The sequence below is a fragment of the Artibeus jamaicensis genome, unplaced genomic scaffold (genome assembly GCF_021234435.1).
Source record: "Artibeus jamaicensis isolate MK-2021 breed Jamaican fruit bat unplaced genomic scaffold, CSHL_Jam_final scaffold_369, whole genome shotgun sequence".
Taxonomy (NCBI): domain Eukaryota; kingdom Metazoa; phylum Chordata; class Mammalia; order Chiroptera; family Phyllostomidae; genus Artibeus; species Artibeus jamaicensis.
This window is the reverse complement of record NW_026522042.1, coordinates 42,391,929-42,419,436: the sequence shown is the minus strand read 5'-3', so window position 1 is coordinate 42,419,436 and position 27,508 is coordinate 42,391,929. Positions and strand designations below refer to the sequence as shown.

The 27,508-nt window shown below is 40.3% G+C and overlaps 1 long non-coding RNA gene and 1 pseudogene across 1 annotated transcript in view; one reads left to right on the top strand and one right to left on the bottom strand.

Moving 5' to 3' along the window:
- Nucleotides 1-27,508, top strand: part of LOC119039994 (uncharacterized) — an 86,251-nt gene that overhangs the window by 52,215 nt on the left and 6,528 nt on the right. The window lies entirely within an intron of this gene.
- On the bottom strand, nt 13,282-13,746 carry LOC119039993 (60S ribosomal protein L23a-like; annotated as a pseudogene).

The following is a 27,508-nucleotide window of genomic DNA, read 5'->3' as shown; positions in this document are numbered from 1 at the left end:
GGCTTTGGTGATATTATGTAAGGCCAACATAGATAGGAATTCAGGGAAAAGTCGGATTTGGAGAAATGAGAAATTATGGGTTCTTTAGACAAAAGGTTGAAATTCTTTTGTATTACCCAAGTGAAAATATTTAAAAGTCCACAGTGAACTAAAACCTAGGGTAGACATTTGGACTGGATACGGAAACATGATACAGAGTTTCTCAAACTAAGTGTGTGGTATTGTCTCTCTAAAAGTCATTTTTGAAATATGCTGGATATGCAAGGATATGCTTGGTTGGCACAATGACTGGCGGTGGCATTGTGTGCATTAGTGAGTGAGTGGGGGAGAGGGATGCTACTTGTCCTGCAATATAAAGGATAGTTGCACACACTATGTTGTCCAGCCGAAATGGTGTCCTCACTTGGGAAACACTGAAACACTGGAAGGGAGAGGGCATGTAGTGAGCAGAGAAGAGGCCATAGTTAGGACAGAGAAATAGGACCCAGCAACAGAAATCAAGAAGATTGGAGGAGAGTAGGCAAAGAGCGATGCCATGAAAATCAATAGAAGGAGTTTAAAGAAGATTCGGTGGCAAAAAATAAAATAAAAGAAAGAAAGAAAGAAAGAAAGAAAGAAAGAAAGAAAGAAAGAAAGAAAGAAAGAAAGAAAGGAAGGAAAGAAAAAGCAGAAGCAGTGTTACCCAAGTAAAGCAAGCCCTGAAATGTGAAATAAATTGTCCCAGGATCAATTCTTTCCAAGGGGAACTGAGCAGAGCAAAGGTAAGGAAAGTTATTGGGTGCTTTGAGCCATTGTGTACTCACTCCCAAAATCATCACGTATTTTTTTCAAGGTAAATAAAGAGGACACTGTCTAAACTGGAATTAGCATTTGTGGTTCTTTCTAGATAATAGTAACAGATGATTTTTTTGTTCTGGCAGTTAACATATTTCTTGAAACAGTTTTTAATTTACCCTAGTAATGGTACTATGTACTCGTAATGCCAATATTTTGTAAGAGATTGTCTTACCGTAGTTACCATGGTCTAGTTCCACAATTCCTATCTCATTTTACAGATAGAGAATCAGAAAGTTTAACTTTCCCACGAAGATGTACACAGAATATAAGATATCTGAGCTGTTATTCCATTCTTACCTATGAGATTTGTGACACTCCCTGCATCTGGTTGCCCACTGCTTCACTTATGAAGAAAAGTTTAATATGCTTGGGCATTCTGAGCTTATTTGCTATGAAGAGTTTTGTCTGGAATTTTTAAATTTTATTTACATCTTTTTCCCTCTCTTCCTTCCTTTCTTCTTTACTTTTTTCTTTATTTTGTCCATCTTATAACCAGAAGGGATAGAAACCAGTTTATGAAGACATGAAACGTACAAAACAGCATATGAGGTCTGTCGGAAAAAAGTCTAGCGATTGTTAATATAGTGAGAATGGTTTGTGCAACATGGATGTAACCTGGCAGCCAAGGAGAGTGGACTGAAATGTGCAAGCGCGAACAATGATGACTTCATTGTACTAGTTAGTAGGGGTGGGAGACAACATTGAGTGAGCATGTGTACTGTGTGGCTGTCTCATTCAAAATTACTGAGTAGAGCAAGGAATCTGCATCAAATTTTGCATCAAGCTTGAATATTCCTCCACAGAAACTATTTGGATGAATTACAAGACTGCAACTTTGGTAACTGGTGATTGGCAGCTTCATCATGACAATGTGCTCACTCATGGCTCATGTCTTGTGCGGAGGATTTTGGTGAAACATCAAATCAACCAAGTGACTCTGTCCCCCTAAGCCCAGATTTGGTGCCCTGCAACTTTTGGCTTCACCCAAAACTAAAATCGCCTTCAAAAGGGAAGAGATTTCAGATAGTGAGATTCAGGAAAATACAATCAGGCAGCTGATGATTCCAACACAGCATTTTGCAGAGTATAACAAATGAAACAGATGCTGAGAAAACTGTATGACGTCCCAAGGTGACTACTTTGAAGGGGACTGAGGCATAATTGTCCTGTGTACAATGTTTCTTGTGTCTTGTATCTTCTTCAATAAAGGTCTCTATTTTTCATAGTACATGGCTGGATACTTTCTGGACAGGGATGAAAGAAAATAAAGCAAGGGAGGTATTATTAAACAGAAAGAAGAGTCATGTTGCTTTGAGGCAGTGGAACAAGACATTAGGGGGATACAGTCGGTTGTTGATAACCAGTGATTTGGAGTGCTGTTAGCACCTGGGAATGTTCTTAGCTCAAAAATTAGGACTGGAAGTCACACAACCTTCTGATAGTTAAATCCTAACATCCTACCCTAGACCACACACACACACAAAAAGATAAAATGGCCAAACCCAAATCCCTTGCCTAAGGGAAAAGAGCAGCTTGCAAGCTTGAGTGGCACCACCTGATGAGGGAATATAAAAGGCAAGGGTGGGTGGGATGAGTGCGGATGGAATGTGCCCAGGGAAGGTGCGGCTCCCCCAAGTGTCAGGGAAGGAGTGTGTCAATTGTAAGAATTCCAAGTTGTTCTTGGCAGCCTTAAGTGTCAGAAGGTCCCATGACAAGCATGGGTTAAGGGGACAAAGAATCTACTAGAAGGCATTACTCTTCAGGACAGGATGGAATGTTTAGCAGGTTATGCAAGCTGGAGTGTGTGTAGAATATGGAGATGTGGCTTAAAGTGGGGGTGGGTAGAATCTAACGCGTTGGTTAAATAACATTCAGCTTGGGAGCTGAGGTCCTTTATCAAGAAGTATTTACTGTCAGCAAGCTGTGGCATCAGAGGGCACAACAGCACAAGTTGCAGAATTCTGGGGCGTGTGGAATGCATGTTGCCAAAGTGAATGGTATGCAACAACTATGCATTTGGGGCTGTGGCATGCCATGAAGCTACACTGAGTCCTTGCTAGTTTGCGGCATGCCACAAGGCCACGAGCAGGTGGATGAGAGCCAAGCTCGCCTACACCCCTTGCCTGAAGCTTGCTGTATATCATATCCCCTTAAACATTTTTGTATGGGCAGCAATTTTTTGGTTGTCTTCCTTGATCAAGGAATTTGTAAATTGCTAAAAGATGTTGGTCTCTGTGTACCAAGCACTGCTACTCAACTCTCAAGAACGAGGGGTTGATTAATAGATGGTACATCTGTTGCGTGTGACAGGCTACCCTTCACCTCCCAAGTGGACCCTTCTTCCCTTCGTGAAAATGATGTGAGTCTGGATTAGTAAGACTGAGACACAGGATTCTCTTAAGGATTGTAGGTCCTGGAGCCGCAGAGTTCTACTCATTGGAGAGGGAATAAAATAACGCGGTTAAAAATGTGAATTCTGAAGCTGGCTGTGTGGATTTTAATCTCTGTGTCATCTCAGGTGTCAAATTCCTCAGCTGTAGAATAGAGAATGGAATAGAACTGTTTCTGTGGACTGGCTATGAGGATTTAGGAAACTAATGCTGGGAAAGTATATTTTAAAAGTTTCTGGCCCACATCAAATACTCCATAAATAATAACTAGCATTGTTATACGTATGATCATGATGTTCAGAACCAAGGAAGGGCTTGGCCCAAATGGTAAAGCTAGTGCTGAGGCTGTGCCCACCCCTGCACAAACTTCCTTGTAGGCAAACTCCTGTCGTGGCCTGTTCAGTTCAGGCCTGCAGTTTCTGCCCTTCCTGTAGTTCTGTTTTACACTTGGCAAAATAGGGATGGAGACAGAGTTGTCCTCTGGGCCTGGAAAGAGTGAGTGGCTAGCACTGGCCTGGGTCCCTAGAGCCAAAGGCCCCCACTCTTCTGTCCGTGATGCTGAGTCATGAGCTGTGGTTGCAGCCCAGCTACACCACTGGGCTTGGCACAGCATCTGGGGAGGATTAGGAGATTAGGATCAGAACAAGACACAAAGGAATTGCAGCTGATGTTGAGAAGGGATTTGGAAGGTGCTTAGAGGAGGGAAAACATGAAGACAGTCTGTGGAATCAAAGTGAGCGTGGGCAGAGAGAACCTTCTAGCAGATGTGGGCACAAAGCATGCGACTCAAAATGGGTGAGGGCTTCCAGTTCTGTTATTGCTTCTTGGGGTGCTTAATGGAAACTGTTGAAAGGACTTTGATTTTGACAGTCACATAGAATCATTTCAAAGGCAGAAATCACTCATACATTGAGTGATGGGAATGTAAGATGGTACGGACACTCTGGAAAAGCATATGGCAGTTTCTTACAAAATGAAACAGGCCACTCCTACATGACCCAGCCACTTTTGGGCATTTTTCCTGGAGTAATAAAAAGTTATGTCCACACAAAACCTGTACACACATGTCTATAACAGCTTTACTTGTGCTAGCCATAAACTGGAAGCAACTCAAAAGTCCAACAGGTGAGTAGTTAAACAAACTGGTCTATCCATACTATAAAATACTACTTAGCGATATAAAGAATTGCACTGTAGATGCAGCACAACAGACTGGATAAATCTCCAGAGAATTATGCTAAATAAAAAAAGCTGATATCAAAAGGTTACATACTGTATGATTCCATATACAGCATACAGCATTTTTAAATTAAAAATTATAGAGATAGCTCTGGTTGGGTGGCTCAGTTGGTAGGAGCATCATCTTGTGCACCAGAAGGTTATGAGTTCAATTCTCAGTCAGGGCACATACCTGGGTTGGGCAGTATGTGGGCTTTTCAGAGGCCTTTCCAGAGTTCTTTCAATCACATTCCCTCTGTCAAATTAGTGATTTTCCTTTCCAGGACTCAGGCTCTCTAGGAGTTGAGAGGTCAGATCAGACCAAAACCCATTGTCTCTTAAACCTGAGTGGAGAAGAGAGATGGAGATTATCTTCATTAATGGCCATGCCCTCTGACATGCACATAGTCCACAGGTGATTATTCTTGGCTCTCCTTGCTTGGGACCCCCAGGAGTTATTGTGTTGGCGGTGTTCCTGCTAGAAATGAGAAATGGGGGTAGATCCACACTAAGAAAAGAAAACAGTCATTATCCAACCCATTGATTTGTTCTCTCAAGCTCATATTTGCCAGAAATCTATTCTTTTCTCTTAACAGCTACCACTTACCCACTCTTCTACACAGGCATCCTCTTCAGGACCAACTGAGATTGACCTTACTCTATGAGAGGAAGAGTGACTCCAAGAGTTCTCCTTGCAAAGCAGGGACACTCAGAAAGATCATCTGTGGAACTATGGTCAAGAGGAAGGCTGCGGCCAGCATGTGGAGTGGGTCCATAGTTCCAGAATTCAGAGAATTTTGCCTTATTTTTTTTACCATTGGTAGAAAGAGTTCTCATATTTCTTATTAACTCAAGATGTATTTGATATGGTTGCTTGGCCCCAAAGCCTGTCTGCCTTGACAACTGCAGAAGATCCAGAGATACACAGCCATCCATCACATCTGACAGGGCTGCCTCCCACAGCAGCTGTATTGTTTATGAAATGAGTCACTTTCACAGCAAATCCAACAGGAGACTTGTGCTGGATTTGACGGGCACATCCCACTTCATTCTTCTCATTCTCTCACTTCACATGCTTGTCCAGCTCCTGAGTAGTAGCCTTATTTTGCTAAGGTGGAACTAGAAATGCAAAGTTGGGGTTGTTTTCTTCAAATGAAATAATTGCATTTGGTTTCTTAGGTTTAAAGTAGCTCAGCAAGCATGTGTCTTCTCTCTTCTCAGCAGTGGTGAGGGAGAGAGGAAAAACGGAGTGGGGGAGAGTGGTGGTTGCCACATGTGTACGCTGGGAAAGAGGAGATCACTATTCTACTATTTTATTTCATAGCCACATGAAAAAATGCCTAAAATTCAATTTATAGCATCCACTTGTCAATAAAGATTGAGCTTTGTTCCTTTATGAACAGTCAAGCAAAATGGAAGCCACTAAAAATGGAGCTTTCAGTGACTGCCTGTGAGAGGGAACAAATGACAAAGATTAACTTAAGAAATAGCCAAAGTATTGGGTGAAAAGTCATTTAGTGCTTCAGCCTCATACGAAGACAAGCAGGCCTAAAGATAGACTTTGGGTGACTCCAAATGATTCAGACTTTAGCTGCTTTTGCTAATAAAAATATTTTTAGCGTAGGGTCACATGATGATCTTAATATCATGTGACCAATGGATTAACAAAGTCTCTGAATAATATGAGAGAATTAAGCATGGACACTTAAAGGATAAGGGGCACCCAAATGACAGGAGAGACCCTCATGATGGCATCAAAGGAGCATTTATTGAAAAACTATTGTTTGCAAGTCACTGTATTAGGCTCCAGGGTTATAACAGTGAAAAAAACACATTATCTGCCTTAAGTAGAGACCAGTCTGGTGGGAGACACAAACATTTACCTAGACAATTACATAAAATATGATGAAACTATAAACAGAAGTGCTAGTTGAGGCTATTTAATGTGTCTTATCCAGGATATTGCAAAGCCCCCTCTGAGAAAACAAAACCTATCACGTGAGAAGCCTGTGCAGTCCCTCAGGATGTCTAAAGAAGTCAGGCCTGAGCAATCCTGGCGTAGGAAGCAGGGGACAGAATGCGCCACCCAGGAAACAGTGAGCCTTCCAAGAGGAAAACACATACACAATGTAAAAGATCAAGAGGAAAAATATATTACTTGACTATGGAAGCATTTAAAATTTTGGCAGGGAAAATTTCAAGAGTAAAACTGAAATTTGGAAACTTGGGATGGGGGAAGAGCCACATTAAGAGCTACCTTCCTTCGTATATAAAGAGGGCTTGCAAAAGAGGAAGTATGCCTTGCCTGGCTTATAAACATGGAAAAAGATACTCAACATCTCTCACAGTTAAACAAATGTGAATTGAAAAAGAAAGAAGCAGGAGAGAGGCTGCTTTAGAAATCTGCCCGAATATGGCGTTGATGGGAGGGAAAAAGGGACTCAGAGAGAAACAGTGAATCAGCAAGCAAAGTCATATTTCAGCTTGACCTTAGCTGGTTACTCACCAGGTTTATGGCTCAAATTCCAATTTCACAGTTATTCTTGGAATAATAGTGTGAGTTTAGAGTAAGAAATGAAAACCCTGTAACTCCCTTGGGAAACTCAGTTTCCCTTTGCCTCCTCTAGTGATTACAGGAATGGATGTGAGGGGAAAGCAGTGAAGTTCTTTGACTGTGACAGGTAATGCAGGGGATGCTTTAACCAAGGGTTTTGCACTCTCTGGTTCCGGGCCTCAAAAATCCTAAGACTCCCAATTTGGAGAGGACTTTATCCTCAGACTATGCTACCCAGCCTGGCTTTCCAGGCCCTCCAAGAAGTGACCATACCCAGTCTGCAGAGAAAATTTGGGGACTTTTTATTTTGTTGTGATTTTAGTCTTTCAAAGGGCCAGCTAGAGTTGCAGTGGCTTCCACTACCCTTATTATGGTTGACTCGTGTCCCTGCTAAATTCACCCCTTCAAGTCCTAACTCTCAGTACCTCCAAATGTGCCCTTATTTGGAGTCAGAGTCTTGATAGAGATCATCAAGTTTAGATGAAATCAGTAGCAAGGGCCATATCCAGTATGACTGGTGTCCTTAAAAAAGGGGGAAATTTGGAGACAAACAGGCATACAGAGAGCATGCCATGTGAACATGAAAACAGCCATCTATAAGCCAAGGAGAGAATAGATCCTTCTTTCCCTTACAGTCCTCAGAAGGAACCCACTCTGTGGATGCCTTGATTCTGGCCTGCTAGCTGCTAGAACAGTGAGACAACAAATTTCTGCTCTTTAAGGCAGCTGGTTTTTGGTACTTTATTACAGCAGCTGTAGGAAAGGAATCCAATCCCCACATTCAGTATTTTTCATCTCTGTCCCTGTATCTGCAGCAAAATAAGTTTTTTATTTTCATGGGGAAAAGATTATATTCTATAAAACTGTTTTAAGATATGGAAACAATGTAGAGATAGTATGAAGGAGGGACATTTGTCCATTTAAGAAATTTAGTGTTTCATAAGCATCCCTGTATATGCCAGGTGCCATGATGTACGTCTGAGATGCAATGGTCAATAAGACAACATGGTTCATGCCCTCATGGAGCCTATGGATTAGCGGAGAAAAAATTGAACCTAGATAATTATAAGAGTATGATGAGTGCTTCCTATAACAAGGGTATGCATAGCCATCTGTGTGTGAGCAGGTGAGAGGTCCTTGAATCTACCCTTAGGATCCAGAAAGACTTCTCTTACTTGGAAGTGACATATGAGCAGAATCTTGAATACTGGGTAGGAATTAACTGGGGAAAAGAATGGAAGATCAATAAAAACTGTGAGGGTGATGTGTTTTGATATAGGCAAGAGCTATGGTCTGTGCTTCACATATAAAAAAGAAAGAAAACTCGTCTTTCATTTTGTAGTTGAGGAAAAGGCCCCAGAGACATAAAGAAACCAAGCAGAGCAGATAGAGCAGTGCTAGTGGATTGGGGAGGGGAGAAATTTTCCCTTGCAGTACCTACTTGGGCAGCCTTAGTTGTAGAGGTGACCTTGACCTCGGTGGGTCATCTCAAGAACTAAATGCAGGAGAAATAGTATGGGCTGCTCCACATGGCCCCTCAGGCATGCTCTCCAGTCTTCCTGTCCCATCAGCCCCTGTGTTCTCACATGTTGCTTTCATAGCCTGATTTGGGAGCTTCTAAAAATGTTTTGTACAGAGCCAGACTTTGTGAGGGGGCCAACCAGCAAAGAACACCCCACTTAGCTGATGGAGGAATTGTTGAGGCTTGTTCCCTGATGGGAAAGGCCACTCCTTCCTCTTCCAATCCCTTCCAAGAACCTTAAAAACAGAAAGGGCCTTTTATGTTTCTGATAAATGGTTTGGCAAACATTGAGAGTTTTGGAATCATATGCTACCTGACTTGCCTTCTACTAATCCCCTCTCCCCCATCAAAATATGTTATGTCTCCTGGCAACACAGCCTGAGGAATGAATGGTGTCTTGGAGAGGTTAATGTTCTAGAGGTCACTTCTGGGTCCTTGTCCTGGTTTTGTTGTTAACTAGCCCTGTGACTGAAAAAAATCACCTCTCCTCTCTGAGACTTAGTTTCCAAATGTATAAACCAACTGGGATGAGCAAGGTTGCTAAGGTGCCTCCCAGCTTGACTGCTAGGAATCTGTTATTCTTTCTGTATCCAAAGCCACTTCAATTTATCTCTACTCAAGCTAAGTGTGGTCCAGGCATTGTCAGAGGTCAGAGGGAGTGGCCACTGGCAATGTTCAGCAGTCATACAGCTGCTGTGCCATCATAACAGTAGTGAAGAGAGTGAACATGAACCAGCAGAAACTCAGTTTCCCCCTCTGCTCTCTCACCTGCCACCCTGGAGCTTGCCAACTTTCCCCTCCTCCCGCCCACCTTCTTCCACCCACAAATCTCTCCAAAAACTTTTGCCTACAGGGGAATTCAGGGCTTGTTTCTTTAATGGTCAGAATTGTGCTGGGTCAAGACTTTTAACTGTGTATTTAATTAGTCATCTGTATGCATGTAACTTAAAGGCGTTCAGCTGTGCCTTTTTATAGGATTAATAAAGTGGGTTGTAAATCACCTATGCAGCCTATAAAAGTATTTATAGCAGCTTTTCTCTCTCTTTGCCATTACAGAAGCTTTGTTTGAACTAGCTGAGGTTTGCATGGGGATAGTTCTACCCAGTTCTAGGAGGAAAGCGTTAACAGTCCCTTCCTGGCAAACCGCAACTCCATCATTAGGCAATGCAAAATGTGCTGAAATGTTAAGCCCCAGCAAGGAAGTTCCAAGGCGTTATTGCCAACAGCAAGCCTTCTGTGTTAATGAAAATCAAAATACAAAAAAGCCAGTCAACTGCAAGCACAAAACTTAAGCCGAACTTGAGAAATATGGCCAGAGCTGGAATGCCATGGCTTCTTGACTTCTATAAACCTTAACAGGATTTGGCAAGCCCTTCTCCAAGCTCATACATTTGCACTGGCCAGACACCTTTTGGAACCACCTCAGCCAATTCCACAGTATCACTGAGTCCGCAAAGAAACAAGCCACCTTTTGTTTGATAGACATTCAGAATTTTTGTGGGTAAAATAAAAAGTTACCAGAACCCCTTCTTTGTGTCAGCAGGAGGTTCATTTCTCACACCCTACTCTCTAGCCGACCAAAGAAAAGATCCCAGTTCTTAAAAGAGAACCAGACTCGCTCATCTGCCCAACATCATTCCTCTACAAAGCCTGCCTGGCTTAAAGTCATCTTCTCACTGAATCCAATAGAAAATAGCTGTGATTAGGATCCTATCATAGAAGTTGACAAAAAGTTAAACACAGACATACCTTAGTTATTATTTCAAGGCTAACCCTGGAGAGAAGTAGCCATAGGTTTTGGTTTTGCACAATACATGTTCTGAAACCTCAGAATTCCAACTTCTTTAGAAGAATCCTGATTGTTTTCATGGTCAGCTATCTCTTAGCTGAAAGGAAAATAAAAGAACAGGAGTGTTAAAGAGATCATAGGATGCTGTGAAGAATAACCTGACTTGGGATTTGGGCACTGGAGGCAAAGGACAGTCTGCATTCTGCTCAGGATTGGGGGCTTCTATAATAGGTAGTGGTCTGCATATTCCCTGGCTATCAGAGAATAAGGCACTGAATCACTTTGGTGGGCTTCCTGAGTTAATCAACTTCAGGGGGCACTTGGGTTTTGCTTGGAGCTCTCTGGTATAACTTGTCTGCTTGTATTTATTCAGGAATAGAGTGTGAGAGAGCACATGATGCTGAGGGAATGGAGTAGCAATGGCTCTTCTTCCTGAAAGCTGGCCCTGAGAGTTGGCAGCTATGGACATTTGGTTCACCAATTGGGTGAAATCTCCAACTTTGGAGATTGGGTGGAGGTTCTTCATATCTCAAATGCTTGTCGCCTTTTCTAGCTTGCTTGCTTTTCTTTGTCCCTCCCAACCTTCCTTGCTTTACCTCCACTTCTTTACATCTGTTTGAAAAAGCTCTTTGAGGAAAATGTCAAGAATGATTGTCCCAATATCTGACTCCAGACTAGGGGGTTCAGGACTAATTCTTATGGAGGTGGGCTATATTTTGATTGAGATGAGATGTCTTATACAAAGAAAATGTTTAGAAGAAATCAAGCTTTCCCTTTGATTATGCCTAGGTTAATTTGAACTTATTTGTTTTCTACTAATGGATAATTTTAAACTTTCAGAAAAGACATTCTTCATTATTATTTTTCTTTTTTCATAGTTTGAGAACTATTCTTTTTTAAAAGAGTTAATAAAGAATAGAAAACATTTGAAGTTGAGGTAGAAAATTTAACTTTACAATCTTTTATTGCTGCATTTCCTTTATTTGCTACTGACTTTGAACAAATTTATTAAGGTGTGGCTTACATATTATGAAATTCATCCATTTTAAATGCACAATTCAGTGATTTTTTTTTTTTTGTAGATTTACCAAGTTGTGTAACATCACAATAATTGTTTTGGAACATTTTCATCACTCCAATTTACACTTAATTCCTGTTCTACCCTCCAGCCTCAGGAGACTATTTTACTTTCTTTTTCTGTACATTTGCCTTTTCAGGACATTTCATTTCAATGGAATCATTCAATATATAGTCTTCTGTGTTTGGCTTCTTTCACTTAAAATGCTTTTGAAGTTTTATTAATGTTGTATTGGGTTGACCAAAAAAGTCTGTTTAGAATTTTTCCATAAAATAAAAGACATATTTTTCTTTCTTTCTTTCTTTTTATTATTGTTCAAGTATGGTTGTCTCCAGTTTCCTCCCACCAGTGTCCCCTACCCCCCCATCCAACCTTCGATCTTACCGCCCTTTGGCAAAAAGACACATTTTTCATTTTTACCCATAACTTTATTGATTTGGATATTTTGAGTATGTTAGCTATCTCCTGCATAGTAGAACATTGATTGTTCTCAATTAATGTCTCAGTTTGATCACTGTCAACTCCCTGAAGCATCATCCAGGGAGAAGTCTTCAGCACAAAACTTCACAAACCACTTTTGACACATTTAATCAATCATAGCACCTTCTCCATATACTGTACAGACCTTTTTTTGTGTGTGTTTTAGTTGTGTTTTTACCTTTCTTGAAATAATAAAGCATAATATGTTGAAAATGCTGCATATTTTTCTTCATCTTCAATATTAAAATGGCTGCACAAAAATTCACCAATTTTGATGAGTTTTTAAATGCACACTGCATCAGCTGTCACAATTCAATCTAAAAACATTGTTTTGAATGAAGTTAAAGACAACTAAGCACTATTAGGGCCATTGAACAGAAAACAATAAACTTTTTGGTCAACCCAGTAGGCACGTGTCAATATTTTTCCCTTTTTATTGCTGATAATACTCCCTTGTAGGTATATGACACATTTTGTTTATCTTTTCTCTAGTTTATGGACATTTGGGTTATGTCACTTTTAGGCTATAATGAATAATTTTGCTATGAACATTTGTGCGCAAATGTTAGTGTGGACATATTTGTCATTTCTCTTGGTTAGATGCACTGGTCTGGAATTGCTGGGTCGTATGGGAAATTTATGTTTAACTTTTAAGAAACTGTCAAACTTTTTTCCAAAGCATCTGCATATTTTACATTCCCATCAGCACTATGTGAGATTTGCTGTTTTCCCACATCCTGAATTTTCTATTATTTGTCTTTTTTATTATAGCCATTATAGTTGGTATGATATGATATCTCATTGTAGTTTTAATTTGCATTTCCCAAATGACTGATGATATAGACCATCTTTTTGTGAACTTAGCCATTTATATATCTTCTTTGATAAAATGTTTATTTCTACCTTTGGCTCCTGTTTAAAAATTGAGCTGTTTATTTTTTTTGTTGTTGTTGTTATTGAATTCTAAGACTTTTTTGTATGTCCTGGATACTAACTAGTCCTTTGTCAGATATATAATGTGCAAAAATATTTTATCCCAATCTGTGGCCTATCTTTTTATTTTCTTAATGATACCTTTTGAAGTACAAAAGTTTTGAATTTTGACAAAGTCCAAAGTATCTGTTTTTACAGATCATGGTTTTGGTGTTGTATATAGGAAATCTAAGAAGTCTTATCTTAAGTTAAGTTGCTCCTGTCTTCTTCTAGACTTTTAACATTGTATTTTAGGTTTTATGTTTAGATCTCTGATCCATCTTAAGTTAATTTTTATGTATAGTGTAAGGTTCATCTTTATGTGTGTGGATATATAATTTTCCTAGCATTATTTGGAAAAAATCCTATACTTTCTCCATTGAATTTCCTTTTTTTATAGCATAAAATTTTTATATTTAGAATTAGCCAGCTGGACTCAGTTTAAATGATCCCAATTTCATTGGCAACATCCAAAGCATCATAGTCTGGAGCCAGTCGAACATATGCCTTTATCTCCCCATCAGGCCTAATCAGGGTGTTGACCTTGGCCAAATCAATATCATACAGCTTCCTCACAGCCTGTTTGATCTGGTGCTTGTTGGCCTTGACATCCACAATGAACACAAGTGTATTGTTGTCTTCTATCTTCTTCATGGCTGACTCAGTAGTCAGGGGGAGCTTGGTGATGGCATAGTGGTCAAGCTTGTTTCTCCTGGGGGCACTCTTCTGAGGATATTTAGGCTGCTTTCAGAGCCACAGTGTCTTAGGCCTCCTGAAGGTGGGTGACGTGTGGATCTTTTTGTGGCTGTGGATGCCTTTTAGCACTGCTTTCTTTGCCTTCAAAGCATTTGCCTTGGCTTCAGCTTTGGGAGGGGCAGGGGCTTCCTTCTTTGCTTTGGGTGCCATTTTGATGAAAAGGGTTTCTGTTGAATTTCTTTTACACCATTGTCAAAAGCCAATTGACCATAAATATAAGGATTTATTACTTTCAATTCAGTTGCATTTTATATCTATCCTTGTGACAATGGTTACTACTGATTTTAATCAAAACAAAATCCTGATTCTCTAAAGAGAATCAGTACAACCAGACATAAGACATTGAACTGGATTAAAAACAACAAAAACAAATAGGTCCCTACAATCAGGAATGGGAGAAATGAGATGATTTAACAAATGATTTGCATAGAAGGAGAACCTAGAACTAGGGCTGTTTGTGGGACTGGAATGATTCTTATAGAGAGAAGACCCACTATAGTGAGTGAAAACCTAAAGCCAATACCAAAGATGAATTAAGTAAGGGAGCTCTCAAGAGAGGGGCGCAGGCAATGGGAGAGCTGAGCCAGGTGGCCAGTTAGGGAAAATATTTCTCTCTCCTGTTTGCCGAAACTCATCAAAGAATGTAAACTTGGAGCAATGTAGTAAAAACTTCTATTTATTTTTTAGTGGAGAAGTCTCTAAATGACTATGATTCATGAAAAAAAACCTTGCTTTTTTAAAAAAAAAAAAGTAAAAACAAAGCCACCTTGATAAAGGAGAGTAATGGGAGGAGACTTTGGCTTCTAGCTTTCCTTCCTTTTCACTCTTTCCATCCTTTCTCCCATTTATAATGTGTTCAGGATCCATTATTGTTCTTGACACAGACAGAACCAACCTCTATGATTCTTTTTAAAATGGATATATCATTAACAACATACCAGTAAATATTGTTTAAAGTGACAACAATATAGCAAGCCTGGTTTATGACATATAATTTAGAGCAACATGCAAGGGACAGGAAAGACATTTGGACATTATTGAAGTCCATTGACATGTTTCCTGAGATTTCTAAGATGTTTACTTAGGAATTATGCAGTATGAACATGAGTATTGAAATTGTGTTCTCAAAAGGAATGCTCTTTCCTAAGCTTCTCATAGACCAAGAGAAGTTCACTGAAGCAACAAAAGTTGACTGTTTGGAATGAAAGGACTTTTCCTATAATCATGTTAAGGAGATGTGGCCTTGGCTCTTCATGTATCTTGCTTGGTGCAGTCTGGGATCACTGAGACTTTTTGGAGGATAGGCATGACCTATAATTAATCTGGGGGCCTCTGGTACCTGTAGGTGGAGTTCTACTTCACTAAACACTATGGTCCCAGTCACTTCCTCATTCCAATAGGTTAAGTGAAAATAACATGACCTCTTGAATCAGGAACACATTATAGTGAGTGTGGGCCAATACATTGCTGGACCCTAGTGACGTTCAATAATCTTGGCTTCTTGCTCATGCCAACCACTCTTCATCCTCTACTCCCTAAAGAAGGTGGCTCTCAGTAGAGCTAGGATATTGGGCAATTAAGTTTTGATGAATGGCAAAGGAGACAGAAAGGCCTTATACAAAACACAGTTGGACGTTTACCACTTGGGCAAAATCTTCACATCTAAACATGTGAAATGAATTGGCCCTTCAGAATGTTAAACCCATATGGATGTTATATTAAATTTGTTTCCAAATAACCAAGATTTGCCAACTATTACTCTCAGTGCAGAACAAGAATTCAGTGGATTTCAGCTGAGTACCATTATCCTAAGTCCAGCTCACATGCAACTCAAACAAAAGCCCCCATACACCACACCACCAAGACAATGCTGAAGACAGGCAAAAACCCCAAACCCATGGCTGGCCCAGGATGAAAAATAGGGAAACTGCATCTCTGAACCTCCTCACGCTGCTTTAGACACCTCTTCTTCCTGTGTTTCCCTCCTTTCTGATGGCCCCTCAGAGCCCCGTTGTGGCCCTTCACCACTTGTGGTTTCCTGCTAGATCTGTTCACTTAAGAAACACCTTCATCAACGTGACTCCTTCTAAGAATGTCCTGCCCACCATTCTATTTCTAATGGGTCCTCCAGAGAGAAGGCTGCAAGTAGTCTGTTGATATGAACTAATTGTGTCAAGGCTTCTAGGAATTATTTTAATGGACAGAAGCTAGTTGGGGAGGGACTTAGGGCTAACTGAAGCTTTAAATATTGCACCACTGTATGGACTGGAACCCATTCTACCTACAGTTCATATCCTGTCTCTCTTTCCTTGTCGAAGCCCAGAGAAGCTAGGACTGTTCAGGCCATGTGCATGGGGAAACAGTGGTGATGTCTTCTTAGCTTTGTTCTATACAATTAACCTCAAGTATTGCAGTAGGACTCTTGTCTAGTTGTAAAAAAATTACCCCAGGCTGCCCTCAGATGCTCTGGTTAGTCACTGCCATTCTATGGGGTTCTGTTGTCAGCCTGGACACATGAATAGCGACAGCAATTGCCACAGTCTGCCCTCTGCTCTGTGGCTTGCACAGTTTGTTTTGACCACACTGGGCTCTCAGCCTGGCTTTCTTCCTGTGGAAGCTGTGACATTTCCATTGTGTCAGGGCTGGCTGGAGCTCAGGAGAGTCATGAAAGGGATAGAGTGTGCTGGAGGGCATACCGTCTACACGGGTCTGGAGCAGCAGATTGGAGCTTCTATGGAACCTCAAGGCTCAGTGTGGCTTCCCAGCCTTTCCCTTATTCCAGAAACCCAGGAAAGGGCTCAAAGGAGGAGCTGTTTATGTACAAAGTGTACAGAGGAATACTCTGGGGATGAAGGTCATGAAAAGAGAGGTAGATGAGTAGGGACAGAGGAGGAGAAAAAACCTGAGTATACATCTGGCTTTGGCTTGTGAGCCAAGCTCATTAACAGAAATTTTTGGGAAAAAAAAAAGTTTAGTAACTTTCATTCAAGGACTTGAATCATTTCTTAAAATAGTAGATTTTCTTTTCCTGATTATAAAAACATCCATGATCACTATAGAAAAAGTAAAAAAACACAAAAATTACCAATAGAAAAGCAAAAATCATCCAAACAGGGGAAACTGTTGTTAATGTGTTAACATTTGCATAAATTCATCTAGTTTATTTATATATATTATATATTATCTGTGTATATATTTTTAACTCAAGGAAGAATCATATTGAATTATATCCTGTCTTTTTCATTCAGCATTATGTACTTTTCTGCAAAATGATTTTAATAGCTGAATGTTATTTCATCTCTTTCATGTAGCATAATTTACTCAATCAAACCACTATTGTTGGACATTTAGTTTGTCTCTAATTTTAACACATCTTTGCTCACCTTCATAATTATATCTTTAGAATACACTTCTAGAAATGGAATATGCACATTACATTTTTATAAACACTAACCCCTGTTAGATTGTTCTAAGTTATATTTGTACCAGTAGTAGGTAAAATGTATTTTTTCCCTTGCAGTCTAACATTGGGTAGTCTGTCTTCATTAATCTTTTTCAAGTTGAGAAGCATAAATTCTATTTCATTATTTTAATAGAATGTTTTTGCTTATTGATATGACTTGGTATTTTTTCATTTATTTATTGATGAAATCTATAACTACATATCAAAAATAAATGGAGTCTCCATTTTTTCATTTTTTTAATATATTTTATTGATTATGCTATTACAGTTGTCCCGTTTCCCCCCTTTATTCCCCTATCACATTCCCCCCCTTTAGTTCTTGTCCATGGGTCATACATATAAGTTCTTTGACTTCTACATTTCCTATACTGTTCTTAACCTCCTCCTGTCTATTTTCTACCTACCATTTATGCTACTTATTCTCTGTACCTTTTTCCCCCTCTATCCTCCTCTCACTCCCCTGTTGATAACCCTCCATATGATCTCCATTTGTGTGTTGCTGTTCATGTTCTAGTTGTTTGCTTAGTTTGCTTTTGTTTTTGTTTTACATGTGGTTGTTAGTAATTGTGAGTTTGCTGCCATTTTACTATACATGGTTTTTTATCTTCTTTTTCTTAGATAAGTCCCTTTAACATTTCATATAATAAGGGCTTGGTGATGATGAACTCCTTCACTTGACCTTATCTGAGAAGCACTTTCTCTGCCCTTCCATTCTAAATGAAAGCTTTGCTGGATAGAGCAATCTTGGATGTAGGTCTTTAGATTTCATGACTTGGAATACTTCTTTCCAGCCCCTTCTTGCCCTTTCTCATCTTTTGAGAAATCCGCTGACAGTCTGATGGGAACTCCTTTGTAGGTGACTGTGCCCTTCTCTCTTGCTGCTTCTAGGATTCTCCCCTTCATTTTAATCTTGGCTATTTGTAATTCTGATGTGCCTTGGTGTGTTCCTTCTTGGGTCCAACTTCTTTGGGACTCTCTGAGCTTCCTGGACTTCCTGAAAGTCTATTGCCTTTGCCAGATTGGGGAAGTTCTCCTTTGTTATTTGTTCAAATAAGTTTTCCACTTATTGTTCTTCCTCTTCCCTTTCTGGTACCCCTGTAATTTGGATGTTGGAATGTTCAAAGATGTCCTGAAGGTTCCTAAGCCTCTCCTCATTTTTTTGAATTCTTGTTTCTTAATTATTTTCTGGTTGGATGTTTCTTTCTTCCTTTTGGTCCACACCATTGATTTGAGTTCAAGTTTCCTTCCCATCTCTATTGGTTCCCTGTACATTTTCCTTTATTTCACTTAGCATAGCTTTCATTTTTTCATCTAATTTGCAACTAAATTCAACCAATTCTGTGAGCATCCTGATTACCAGTGTTGAACTGTGCATCTGATAGGTTGGCTATCTCTTCATTGCCTAGTTATATTTGTTCTGGAGCTTTGATCAGTTGTTTCCTTTGGGCCATTTTTTTTTTGTCTCAGTGCACTTGTTACATAGTAAGGAGTAGAACCTTTGGTGTTCACCAGGACCGGGTAGCTCATGTTGCTGCATTGTGATGCTGTATGTGGGACAGGAGTCCAAGGGGGAACAATGGCACTTGCTCTGCTCTCTGCCAGATTTCAGTCACTTCTCCCGCTTCTCACAAGCAAAGTGGGCCCTTCTGGTGCTGATTCCCGGGTGGGTGGGTTTGCGTACATTCTAACACCCTGTGGGTCTCTCTAAGGAACTCTCCTGTGAGACTGGGAGTTTCTCCCACTGCTGCCTCAACCCCCACAGGTGTTTTCAATAAGTGGTTTGAGGCTTTATTTCCCTGTGTTGGAGCCCTAGGTTTCATGGTCTGTCTCACTCCCCAGTTGTTCCTCCTGGTTTATCTGCATGCAAATGTGGGACTGCCTACTCCACAATTTGCCACCTTACTGGATTCACCAGCTGCTCCCTTGCCATGAGTCTTCTCTGCCCAGCTGCCTGTCTCTGCCCTTCCTACTGGTCTGGATGAATGTGTCTTCTTTAACTCCTTGGTTGTTGGACTTCCATACAGTTTGATTTTCTGTCATTTCTGGTTGTTTTTTGTTTTTAAATTGTTTTTGTCCTTCTTTTGGTTGTGCAAGGAGGCACATTGTCTACCTATGCCTCCATCTTGGCCAGAAGTCCAGGTCTCCCTGTTTTTAAATGCTTGTTTGAACTACTTATACATTGAGGAAACTTCTCTTGGTTTTATGTAATGCCGAATTTTCTAATCTTCATTTTCTTTTAATTTTTGTTTATAATTATTAAAAATGTCATATATTCAAATGTATTTTTTCACTTTAAAGTATTTATACTTGATGTTATTGAGAGAGATTGTTTCTACTATGATATAAAACTCATATCTTTTTCTAATTTGTAGAAATAATTTTTTAAAATTAATTTATTTTTTATTGATTATGCCATTACAGTTGTTCTATTCCCTCCCTTCATTCCCCTCCACCCTACTTCCCCATCCCCATTACCCCCCTTTAGTTTATGACCATGTGTCTCAAGTTCTTTAGATTCTATATTTCCCATACTATTCTTGCCCCCCCCCATCTATTTTCTATCTACTGTCTATGCTACTTCTTTTCTGTACCTTCTCCCCCCTTCTCCTCCTCCCACTCCCCTATTGCTAACCCTCCTTGAGATCTTCATTTCTATGTTTCCACTCCTGATCTAGCTGTCCTTTTAATTTGCTTTTGTTTTAGGTGTGGTTGTTAATAACTGTGAGTTTGCTGTCCTTTCACTGTTCAAGTTTTTTTAACTTCTTTTTCTTAGATAAGTCCCTTTAACATTCATATAATAAGGGCTTGGTGATGATGAACTCCTTGAATTTGATCTTATCTGAGAAGCACTTTGTCCTTCCATTCTAAATGAAAGTTTTGCTGGATAGAGCAATCTTGGTTGTAGGTCTTTAGATTTCATGACTTGGAATACCTCTTTCCAGCCCCTTCTTGCCTGTAAGGTCTCTTTTGAGAAAACTGCTGACAGTCTGATGGGAACTCCTTTGTAGGTGACTGTCCCCTTATCTCTTGCTGCTTCTAGGATTCTCTCCTTCATTTTCATCTTGGCTAATGTAATGATGATGTGCCTTGGTGTGTTCCTTCTTGGGTCCAACTTCTTTGGGACTCTCTGAGCTTCCTGGATTTCCTGGAAGTCTATTTCCTTTGCCAGATTGGGGAAATTCTCCTTTGTTATTTGTTCAAATAAGTTTTCCACTGGTGGCTGTGCCTTTCTCCCTTCTGGTACCTCTATAATTTGGATGTTGGAGCGTTTAAAGATGTCCTGGAGGTTCCTAAGACTCTCCTCATTTTTTTGAATTCTTGCTTCTTCACTCTTTTCTGTTTGGCCATTATTTGCTTTCTTCTGGTCCACTTCATTGATTTGAGTCCCAGTTTCCTTTTCATTGCTATTGGTTTCCTGTGCAATTCCATTCATTTCAATTAGTTTTACCTTCATATGTTTGTCTGATTTGTGGCTATAATCAACCAGTTCTGTGAGGATCCTGATCACCAGTGTTTTAAACTGTGCATCTGAGAGTTTTGCTATTTCTTCATCGCTTAGATTTATAGGCTCTGGGGCTTTGAGATCTTCTTGAGCCATTTTTGGTCTGTTCGTGCCCTTTAAGTATGAGGAGCAGAGCCTTGGACTCCCAGGTCGCTGAGTTGTGACGCTGTATGTGGGGGCGTGGTCAGAGCGGGGAAAATGGCGGTGCCCACCGCCACTTGCCCTGGGGACCTGCTGGGTCCCGGTCCAATCGCCCACTCCCTCGCCCATCTGTCCGCGCAGAAATGCGCGACCAAGGTCAACCCGCAGCCCTGCTCCCTCGCTGTTTCCCCATGGTCGCTCGCTCAGTCGCTTGCTCGGTCTCACACTAGGTCCAACCCTGCACCTGGATTCCACGGCCTGAGTCCGTCTGACGGAGTTTTCCTGTGCAACCCCGCTTTCACCAGCTGCTGGTTTTGCCCCTTACCGGTCAGGCTGAAGAATTTGTTGTTAACAGACTTCCGAAAAGTTCAATTTTCTGTGCTCTGGCTGTGTTTTCTGTTGCTAATATTTAGTTGTCTCTAAACTTGGTTGTGTGAGAAGGTACTGTGTCTCCACCTATGCCTCCATCTTGGTGGAAGTCAGAAGTAATTTTTTCATGTTTCAAATAGCTCTTTAATCATTTGTAATTTGGGGTACATGATGAAGTCAGTAAACAAATCTGAACTTCCTCTCCTGACTCCTTTAGGTTAACCTATTTTCCCAGTGCTCTTTATTGAATCACAGTCATCCTTAATTGAAGTAAAATGCCACCTTGTATGTGTGTGTGTGTGTGTATCTACATATGAAATACTTACATATGAATTCTGTTTCTGCTTCTGGGTGCTTTAGATAATTTCACTGATCTATCTACAAATCTGAAGCAATTCTACACTGCTTAGTAATCATAGATTTATCTTGCCCTTATGTTTATTTGTCATTTTTTTCTTTTCTTCCAATTTCAGTTTATTATCTTTATTTCTCATGTAATGAGTCTTCCCCTCTTTGTTTTGCTGTTTTGGCTGTCTTTATAATGTCTTCAATTAATTTTGAGGGCACTTTTTAAAACTCTTTATTTAATGTTATAAATGTGAGTGTGATTATATTGACCCCACACTAGAGATTTTATTTTATTTTTTTAAAAAAGATTTCATTTATTTATCTTTAGAGAGGAAGGGAAGGAGAGAAGGAGAGAAATATCAATATATGGTTGCCTCTCGTGAATCCCTTGCTGGGAACTGGCCTGCAACCCAGGCATGTGCCCTGCCTGGGAATCAAACCGCGATTGTGTGGTTCTCAGGCCCATGCTCAATCCACTGAGCTACACCAGCCAGGTAGAGATTTTAAAATATAATGTTCTTATTGTTATTATTTTCTAGTATTTTTAATCATAGTTTTGATATTTTTCTTTCTCCCATGAGCTATTTCTAAAAGAATCCTTGAATAATTTGATACTGATTTAAATTTTTAATATTTTTATTATTTAAATAAAATATAAAATATCTAGGAAACATTTCTGTTTTATGTGTAACCCAAAGCATGCCAATTATGGGGAAAATATTTATCTGTTTATGTGATTCAAAGTCAGTATATATAAAATGACCAGCCATATCAATTATATTTCTCAAATTCTTTCTCCTTATTTGCCCTTTTGCCCTCTGCTCTATCAAAAACAAAGAGCATTTTGTAACAGAGTCTTTCCCTGATGTTGAGCTTCTGTAAATTCTTTCATAAGTTCTAAGTTTTTATGTGTTTTGATTCTGTATTGTTCTGTTAAGAGTTTAATGTAAATGGGACACATTGATGTACCACCTATGTATGGTACATGAAAGCATCAATTCTGTAATATTTCTTCCCAAAATATATAACCTGCTCTAATCATACGGCAATACTAGACAAACCCAAACTGAAAAATTTCCTACAAAATAATTGGCCTATAATCTTTTTAAAGGTGTTAATGTCACAAAACTCATGGAAAGACTAAAGAGTTGTTCCAGACTGATGGGCATTAAGAAATGTAACAACTAAATTTAATGCATAATCTGGGATTAGATACTTTGTCCCTACATAATTTCGTTGGAAAATTGGGCAAAATTGAATGGGGTCTGTGATTACTAGTGATGCATCAGTGTGTCTGGATTTTGATATCTATTTTGGTTTTGTAGGAAAATACCGTTTTTAGTAGGAATTACACACTCAAGTACTTTGGGGTTGTGGCACATCATGTTAGCAACTTACTCTCTGAAGGTTCAGAAAAAAAACTTCTTTGTACTCCTGAAGTGTTTCTATAAATTTTAAATTCTTAAAATCAAGGAGATTAGTCCAAGTATATTCTGAGTTATCTGGATTTACTCCTTATAACCAAGTCCTATCATATGGGCTCTTTCCTGATCATATTGGTGCCAATTAGTATCACTCTAAAGAGAGAGTTTTTAACTTTGAATGTGTTAGTAAACACATCTGAGTGCTCTGTGTCCAGAGGGGGTCTAGACAGTGAACTGAGCAAAGAAGCAGAATTGGGGAAAAGGAGGAAAAACTGGATATCAGGGGCTTGTGACAGAACTTCCTGGAGATGTTTTGAGTAAGGAAGTATTACGTGCCAACAGAATGTAGTTGGAGACACGAGCCTGGTTCACAGTGGAATGAAGTGAATTCTGCTGAAAGCAGTGGCCCTTTTGCCTTGCTTGCTTTTCAGGGGGGCTCAAGGAGCAATGCATGATGCCCCGGGCATTCACAGGCATTCTGCCTCTGGCAATTATCTCTGGGGGAGGTAGGAAGGCAGGTCTTTGTCAGGAGATGGGAATTCTTTTTCACCCAGCTGTGTGACACAGGGAAGGAAAGTCCTTAGAGTGAGTCGATTTTATAGTCTGTAAACAGAGAGGGTTTGGAGCCTAATGTTCCTTCCAAGTTTAAAATTATGATTTTGAAGATGAATGTATATGAACATTTTAAGCACCGGAAGAAAAGAGATTCATTTGGGTCACAGCAGAAAGAAAAGCCTTCAAGGAGCTGCTGCTAAGGCCTTTGGGCCTTAGATGTGGGGCGGGATGTAAATATTTGGACAAGAGGAAAAAGCAGTGGAGAAAACACGTGCCTTGGGGCTGACTCAAGAAAAGGCACAGAGGTGGAGTGAGAGAGATAGTAAGGAAAGGAAGGAAGGAGTCAGGCCTGGTTTGAGGTTTGGTTATTTATCTTTTACCTCCATGAACTCTGGCCCAAGAAGATCAGGGCACAAGTTTCTGCTTTAAGGTTGTTCTGTGTATGAAACTCAATGTTTTTGATACCACTAGGAAATGATCAGCTGTGAGAAGTAGACCCACTTTGTCGTCGTACACTAGAATTGTTAATGTAGTGTATTAAAGGGATCCTATGCTTGGTGTTTTCTTAAACTGGTGGGTAGAGTTGAGAAGAACCAAGGCAACTGGAAAGAAAGAAGAACAATAAGAATTAATGTGGCACTGCCTTATGAAATTTAATATGCCATGGTTGAGTCTTATGGGTGCCTTATTATTTTTTTCCCATTTTCTAAGAAGAGATCTGGGTAGGGTTCATATGAAGGAACAGAAGACAAAAGAAATGAGGCTTTCAAACCGTGGAATGGCCCACAGGAGCTCAGTGGACCACATACCTCTCATTGTGGTGACTCTGATACCAAAGATCCACAGTCAGCCATGCCACCCTCTGTCTGGAGAGGCAGCCGTTTGGCGGTAGAGGATGGGGAATTGCCAGGGGGTAACTGCAGCTGGCTGGGATGGCGAGGACACCTGTTGGGACAATGCGCCCTCCATGCTGTGGGGCACATTGGCTCTGTCTCTTGGTGACAACAGGGCATAATACCTCTTGGCTCACTGTTTTTAAGTGGCCAAGGAGGAAAGAATCTGTTCCATGGGCAAATGTAAGGCTTGGTTGGGCCCCATGGCTAGGAAATTCTTCATTTATCTAAAGGAAACAAAAATGTGTGCAGACTGTCTATTTTGTGCAAGGCAGACAAACGCAGCCCCAAGGAGAGAAGAGCCTGTACCCAATGGTTAAGTGGAGCGTGGAGCCTTGGCAAGGAAGAGAAGAAAAGCAGGCTTGGGCTGAGGGCCATGGGCGGCCGCCTGGTGGGAGCACCATTATTCCACTCCTCCTGCTCTCTGGGGTTCGGAACACAAAGAGAAAGAGGGTGGGGTAGGAGGGCTTGGCCCCTCTCCTTGCAGAGGTCGGCTCACTGGCCTCAAATGATTATTGAGTTTAATGAATTGCAGCTTGTAAAAGTCTTTGAAGCTAGAAGCAGAGCCTGAATGCTGAGGATTCTTTTTCTTAAATCATTTTATTATGTGAGTCAAAAAATAAATCTCTCTTGAGCAGAGAGCAACAGTCAAGCCTGCCAGCCTCCAGTCATGGTAACTTTTTTTTCTCTTTCAAACTGCAGTTAAAAGATGAAGACTACAAAATGTGGAAAAACCAAAGCACCAGAAGACAATGGCCTTGACATTTAGGCAGGAGGTAGGGGAAAATGTTAAAGGGGTTTCCACTGGAGCAATAACAATTAGCCCCATTAGCTTGTGCATAACCCATAAATGTAAGGAGCACATAAACCGTGAGAGCAAATCACCACAGTGCCCCTGGGAAAATATCTCTATGCTGGAACCATCTCACTAAACGGATGTAAAAAAAATCATTGTGTGTGTGTCTTTTGGTAGCAATTAACCTCGATTACTATACTATAGTCCATAAAAGCAGCTGCACAAGTTAGGGTCTGTGAGGAACCTATATCTGAGACTGGGCTGCCCACACTAGTTACCCCAAAGATAGGGACTGCATTTGGGGCATTTTCAGATGTGGTATAAATCCTAACTAGCATCTCATGCCCCCATCTATAAAAAAAAGAGTAGCAGGTGTGTCTTCCAGGCCAACCCTTTATGGCCTGGGTGTTGTGGCAACATCTTGTTGGCTTGCTCCTCAGTAATTAGTCAGAAAAAAGTAAGGAAGAGAAGGCAATTCACTTCACCAGGGTTCTTGCAGATACCTTGAAGAAAAACCTTGGAATTTCCTTCCTAAGTGAGGCTATCAGTTGATCAAGGTGATTTTTATGTTAATGAGGCAATGTTTGGAAAGCCCCAGGTAACCTAAGGAAGGGGAATGTTTGCCAGGGGAATCAGCCTGGAGCAGAGGGTTGAAACTTTCTGCCCCACTCTCTGACCTCTGAGGTGAAGAGAGGGGCTGGATATTGAGTTCAATCACTAATGGCTAGTGATTTATTCAGGTGTGTCCATGTAATGAAGCCTCTATAAAAACTCAAAGGGCTTTTAGAGAGCTTCCTGGTTGGTGAATCAAAACACATCCACCTCTCAGGGACCAAACTCTATGGGGGCAAAAGTTCCTGCTTTTGTCCTTTGTATCTTCATCTGGCTGTAGATTTGCATCCTTTGCAATAAACTGGCAATCTAGCGAGTAAACTGATTTCCTGAGCTAAAGTAACCACCTCAACATGCAGTTGGTGACTGAAGTAGGGGAAGGGAGTGAAGTCTTACTGGACTGAGAGCTTAACCTGTGCAGTCCAATGCTACCTCTAGGAAGATAGTATCAGAACTGAGTTCCCAGAACTGACATCTGGTCAGTGTCCATGGAGAACTGAACTAAGTGCTTGATGTTATGTTGAAGAAAAAAACCATACATTGGAATTGGTGTCAGAATTGGAAATGTCCTGGTTGTATAATCCATGTAAATGCTTTTGGTGTTTTTCTTTGTATGCTCTTTCTTGATTTTCCTTTTTACATTGCTTATCTTTGGTTTTCACTTCGCCATCTTTATTTAATATAGTCTTTTCCAAAAAAGCATGGAATATAGAGGAGAGACAAGTCTGGGTTCCAGCCTTGACTCATTTTGATCTTGGTCAAATTACATTAACCTCTCAGCCTCAGCTTTATTGACTATGAAATGGGGATAATGAAGCCAAGCTCTCAGTTGTTATGGTGACTAAATTGAATAGCATAGCTGGAACCTCTGTATTCTAAGTACATTGTAGGCATTTACAAATGTTCTCTTTGCAAAGCCTGTCTATTTTATAAATATTTAGTAAGAAAATAACTTTCCATGAGTCTTTCAATGCAGACAGATGGAACTTGAAGCTTTATTTTCATTATTGTTATCTTATGACTTTTTAGTATTAAAACATAAAAAACTAACCTTAGTCTCCAAGTAAAGTAGGCTTTGATCGTGCTAACCTTCTCACAACAGCTCCATGAGGACTAAGGAGGTATGATAGCCCTTGTTTATAGAGGTTCAGGAAGTTACAGGAGGCGGCTCCATCACTGGGAGGATTTGGGTAATTATACTCCATTCTGAAAGGCCCCACTGTCCCACGTGAAGGGGAGAGAGGAGGAGCTGTCTCAGGTCTGGAATATGGACATGGTTGGGAGAAGAGAAGTAGGGGAGAAGAGTCATGTTGGATCCTGGCCCAGTGTAATCAGGGTCCTTGGCTGTCTATTCTTGAGAGATTTCATTTTGTTGTGCTTCAGCAGATTCACTATTGAATCACCAACAGTTAACTAATCCATGAGAAAATTGTAAGCAATAATGCAAGACAGGAAGAGAGAGAATATAGACAGAGAGGGACATACCCTCAAAGAGAAAGGAAAAAAACTCACAGAGAGCATAGTACGGACACTGCAGCTGTTTGGGTGCATCAATGGCTGAGTTCACTGAGGTGTCTGAATGGTAGGGCCAGTATAGCTCAAGAGACATAGAAAATGCAAAGTATTCTAAATTATGAGAACTAATCCAGGGGCTAGGATGGTGAATAAAATAGTCATTCCCATAAGATCAACTTTTGCCCATGTGGAAGAGGCACTCACTTTAAAGAGATAGTCATAATCTTAAGGACGTGTATCATGGATGCCCAGGGCCACTATAGAGAGTTTCATTTGAACTGAGAAGTTGTTACA